The sequence below is a fragment of the Schistocerca serialis genome, unplaced genomic scaffold (assembly GCF_023864345.2).
Source record: "Schistocerca serialis cubense isolate TAMUIC-IGC-003099 unplaced genomic scaffold, iqSchSeri2.2 HiC_scaffold_1146, whole genome shotgun sequence".
NCBI lineage: Eukaryota > Metazoa > Arthropoda > Insecta > Orthoptera > Acrididae > Schistocerca > Schistocerca serialis.
Genome location: NW_026047344.1, coordinates 40,001 through 45,000, shown reverse-complemented (window position 1 = coordinate 45,000; position 5,000 = coordinate 40,001). Strand labels below are relative to the sequence as shown.

Sequence of the window (5,000 nt, the reverse complement as noted above, 5' to 3'; positions counted from 1 at the left end):
CTCTCCGCCTGTAACACGCACACAGACAATATGTAAGCACCAGCATGGAACAACACCCAGTGCATCCTCTCCGCCACATGAGACAATCCACACTGTCATAACCAGACTGGGAGGTCCACTCAGAAAACGGAATATCCCACCCCCCCGACAACCACCATTGCTCAGCTAAGCCACCAACACCCACACATGTCCTACACAGGGGTGCACCCAACATCACAATACTGCCTCCTCTCACAGCACACAAACAATGGCAGGAATGAAAGACACAGGTCTGCCACAAGCATGGAATCGGAGCGCCGCCTGTCATGAGCCAAAGGTGCATCCTGACGTGGCAAATCAGATGATGCCGCAGGCATCCACTTACTATAATCACAATCAACAAACCGACCGGCCGCCCCCCCCCCCCCCCATTACACCTTTCCATACAACAATGTGTACCTTAACCTAAACTATACTGTACCTTAACCTAAACTATACTGTACCTTAACCTAAACTATACTGTACCTTAACCTAAACTATACTGTACCTTAACCTAAACTATACTGTACCTTAACCTAAACTATACTGTACCTTAACCTAAACTATACTGTACCTTAACCTAACCTATACGGTACCTCAACCTAACCTATATTGTGCCTCAACCTAACCTATGTTGCGCCTTAACCTAACCTATGTTGCGCCTTAACCTAACCTATGTTGCGCCTTAACCTAACCTATGTTGCGCCTTAACCTAACCTATGTTGCGCCTTAACCTAACCTATGTTGCGCCTTAACCTAACCTATGTTGCGCCTTAACCTAACCTATGTTGCGCCTTAACCTAACCTATGTTGCGCCTTAACCTAACCTATGTTGCGCCTTAACCTAACCTATGTTGCGCCTTAACCTAACCTATGTTGCGCCTTAACCTAACCTATGTTGCGCCTTAACCTAACCTATGTTGCGCCTTAACCTAACCTATGTTGCGCCTTAACCTAACCTATGTTGCGCCTTAACCTAACCTATGTTGCGCCTTAACCTAACCTATGTTGCGCCTTAACCTAACCTATGTTGCGCCTTAACCTAACCTATGTTGCGCCTTAACCTAACCTATGTTGCGCCTTAACCTAAACTATGTTGCGCCTTAACCTAACCTATGTTGCGCCTTAACCCAACCTATGTTGCGCCTTAACCCAACCTATGTTGCGCCTTAACCCAACCTATGTTGCGCCTTAACCCAACCTATGTTGCGCCTTAACCCAACCTATGTTGCGCCTTAACCCAACCTATGTTGCGCCTTAACCCAACCTATGTTGCGCCTTAACCCAACCTATGTTGGGCCTTAACCCAACCTATGTTGGGCCTTAACCCAACCTATGTTGGGCCTTAACCCAACACACGTTGGGCCTTAACCCAACACACGTTGGGCCTTAACCCAACACACGTTGGGCCTTAACCCAACACACGTTGGGCCTTAACCCAACACACGTTGGGCCTTAACCCAACACACGTTGGGCCTTAACCCAACACACGTTGGGCCTTAACCCAACACACGTTGGGCCTTAACCCAACACACGTTGGGCCTTAACCCAACACACGTTGGGCCTTAACCCAACACACGTTGGGCCTTAACCCAACACACGTTGGGCCTTAACCCAACACACGTTGGGCCTTAACCCAACACACGTTGGGCCTTAACCCAACACACGTTGGGCCTTAACCTGCTCTGTAATTGTCATACGACGCGTTAAATTAGTGTAGTGTTGCCTAACTGCAACCCCCGCAATATAGTTTGCTACTCGCACTGCCCGGTCCCCAGTGTATCGCTTCATGTTAAACACCTTGCAGCTATACACTGTAATGTGGATGGCAGCAGGACGTACATGCTCAATGCCCTTTGCAGTTGTTCATTGGCATTTGCAGTTGTTCATTGGCATTCGCATGGCGAAGCACTTAGCCTACGCTGTGGTACGGCCTGTGTCAACTGTCCGCTGATGTTGTACGTCCAAATCACACACTGTACTGCACATTGGTCCTCATGTACTGAATGATACATCGTGGTACATGTGACCGTACAACGACTGCGCCAACAACGGCGAACCATGCGGTCCAAATGTTGTGCACTCAGCTACGTGTCGTCTCCCTATAAGAGCTGGATTGCAGTGTGGTATGCCCTGGATGGCGATCAGCATGAGCCGTCTGTTGATGTAGTGGCGCGTGTTGTCAGACGTAGTCGTCTCTTCTCACACACCGTGATAGCATGGTGCACTGCGTTCCACATCTGCGACATGCGACAGAGGCCGGTTGACAGTCGTTCGCGCAATGGACATCGCATACGTACGGGGGCCACCTTCCACGTGTTCGCGAAGCGTGCACATGTTGTTGCGTGTATGTGGGCAGACATAGTGTGTCGTGACACCTGACACAGGCATGCAACAATCGTTGAATTTGCAAATGGCGATGGACGCCTACGTTTGCTGGTGACGTTACGCAAATGAACAACTGGTAAACCGTTGTGGTGCGGTTGTTCTCGCTAGAGGTGAATCAGTGATGGCGACGATCGGTTGAGCTACCAACCGGTTGTTCCAGCGATACCCACCATGCCCACGAACGTGAATGGCATCTGGGTGTGAAGCGATACGCGGCGGTGGCTGGGTGGGACCGTCCCCGGCCGGTGAGGGGGGGCCTCCCGGCGTGCTGGCCGCGCGGTGCGTGGGCGCACGCGCTACAGCCGGCTGGTGGGGGCGGCCAGTGGCAGGCGCGCCGGCCGACGGAGGCGGCAGGCGGCGCAGCTGCGCGCCGGCGCACCCTGCACGCGGCGCCGTGCGGCCAAAGTAGGTCCTCGCGGGCCCGGTGCGAAGCGCGGTGGACATCTGCAGTGTGCTGGTCCGATTGAGGACTGTGTGCGCTGAGGATGCGCCGCCGCCCGGCGCTCGGCGCCGCGACGCCGTCTGCTGCTCGGTCGCCTCTGCGGTTCTCGCAGGTGGTTTGTATCGCAGCTGTGCGGACGTGTTGGCGCGTGCGCTGTGCTGGGAGAGTTCGCTTCGGCACCCAAGTGGGGCTTTTGTCCTTCTGTGGCGCTGGCGTTGGAGCTGCCGGTCACCGTAGGTGGCGCGTGTTGTCTCCCGCCGGCAATGCCACGACAGCACGCTCCCGGGCCTCTGTCGGCAGCGGCAAGCTCAGTTGGGAGCACGGGTGGTCGCACCTAAAGCGTCTACTCGCCAAACCCCGGGCGATTGCGCCTCTCTCGAACCCGACCAAGTACTTAGGACGGCGCTGCGCGCCGCCGGGACCTGAGAGGGTTTCGAGGTGTATGGTGCAGGGGAGCTCAGCCTCCTCCTGTTTGCAGAATAATTGAGCGGACGCTTGCGTGTTCGCGCGGGCCCCCGGGACACACTCCCGGGCGGCCGGCTGCTCAGCTCTAGTTGACGCAGCTCCCTGGTTGATCCTGCCAGTAGTCATATGCTTGTCTCAAAGATTAAGCCATGCATGTCTCAGTACAAGCCGCATTAAGGTGAAACCGCGAATGGCTCATTAAATCAGTTATGGTTCCTTAGATCGTACCCACGTTACTTGGATAACTGTGGTAATTCTAGAGCTAATACATGCAAACAGAGTCCCGACCAGAGATGGAAGGGACGCTTTTATTAGATCAAAACCAATCGGTCGGCTCGTCCGGTCCGTTTGCCTTGGTGACTCTGAACAACTTTGGGCTGATCGCACGGTCCTCGTACCGGCGACGCATCTTTCAAATGTCTGCCTTATCAACTGTCGATGGTAGGTTCTGCGCCTACCATGGTTGTAACGGGTAACGGGGAATCAGGGTTCGATTCCGGAGAGGGAGCCTGAGAAACGGCTACCACATCCAAGGAAGGCAGCAGGCGCGCAAATTACCCACTCCCGGCACGGGGAGGTAGTGACGAAAAATAACGATACGGGACTCATCCGAGGCCCCGTAATCGGAATGAGTACACTTTAAATCCTTTAACGAGTATCTATTGGAGGGCAAGTCTGGTGCCAGCAGCCGCGGTAATTCCAGCTCCAATAGCGTATATTAAAGTTGTTGCGGTTAAAAAGCTCGTAGTTGGATTTGTGTCCCACGCTGTTGGTTCACCGCCCGTCGGTGTTTAACTGGCATGTATCGTGGGACGTCCTGCCGGTGGGGCGAGCTGAAGGCGTGCGACGCGCCTCGTGCGTGCTCGTGCGTCCCGAGGCGGACCCCGTTGCAATCCTACCAGGGTGCTCTTGAGTGAGTGTCTCGGTGGGCCGGCACGTTTACTTTGAACAAATTAGAGTGCTTAAAGCAGGCAAGCCCGCCTGAATACTGTGTGCATGGAATAATGGAATAGGACCTCGGTTCTATTTTGTTGGTTTTCGGAACCCGAGGTAATGATTAATAGGGACAGGCGGGGGCATTCGTATTGCGACGTTAGAGGTGAAATTCTTGGATCGTCGCAAGACGAACAGAAGCGAAAGCATTTGCCAAGTATGTTTTCATTAATCAAGAACGAAAGTTAGAGGTTCGAAGGCGATCAGATACCGCCCTAGTTCTAACCATAAACGATGCCAGCCAGCGATCCGCCGCAGTTCCTCCGATGACTCGGCGGGCAGCCTCCGGGAAACCAAAGCTTTTGGGTTCCGGGGGAAGTATGGTTGCAAAGCTGAAACTTAAAGGAATTGACGGAAGGGCACCACCAGGAGTGGAGCCTGCGGCTTAATTTGACTCAACACGGGAAACCTCACCAGGCCCGGACACCGGAAGGATTGACAGATTGATAGCTCTTTCTTGATTCGGTGGGTGGTGGTGCATGGCCGTTCTTAGTTGGTGGAGCGATTTGTCTGGTTAATTCCGATAACGAACGAGACTCTAGCCTGCTAACTAGTCGCGTGACATCCTTCGTGCTGTCAGCGATTACTTTTCTTCTTAGAGGGACAGGCGGCTTCTAGCCGCACGAGATTGAGCAATAACAGGTCTGTGATGCCCTTAGATGTTCTGGGCCGCACGCGCGCTACACTGAAGGAA

At 53.6% G+C, this 5,000-nt stretch overlaps 1 non-coding gene across 1 annotated transcript in view; it reads left to right on the top strand.

Moving 5' to 3' along the window:
* The first annotated feature begins 3,412 nt into the window (after window positions 1-3,412).
* The window catches only part of LOC126432640 (small subunit ribosomal RNA), a 1,910-nt gene continuing 322 nt past the window's right edge, over window positions 3,413-5,000 (top strand). Inside the window, exon 1 of the ribosomal RNA XR_007578113.1 lies at window positions 3,413-5,000. This exon is cut by the window's right edge and continues 322 nt beyond it. This is a non-coding gene — a ribosomal RNA (small subunit ribosomal RNA).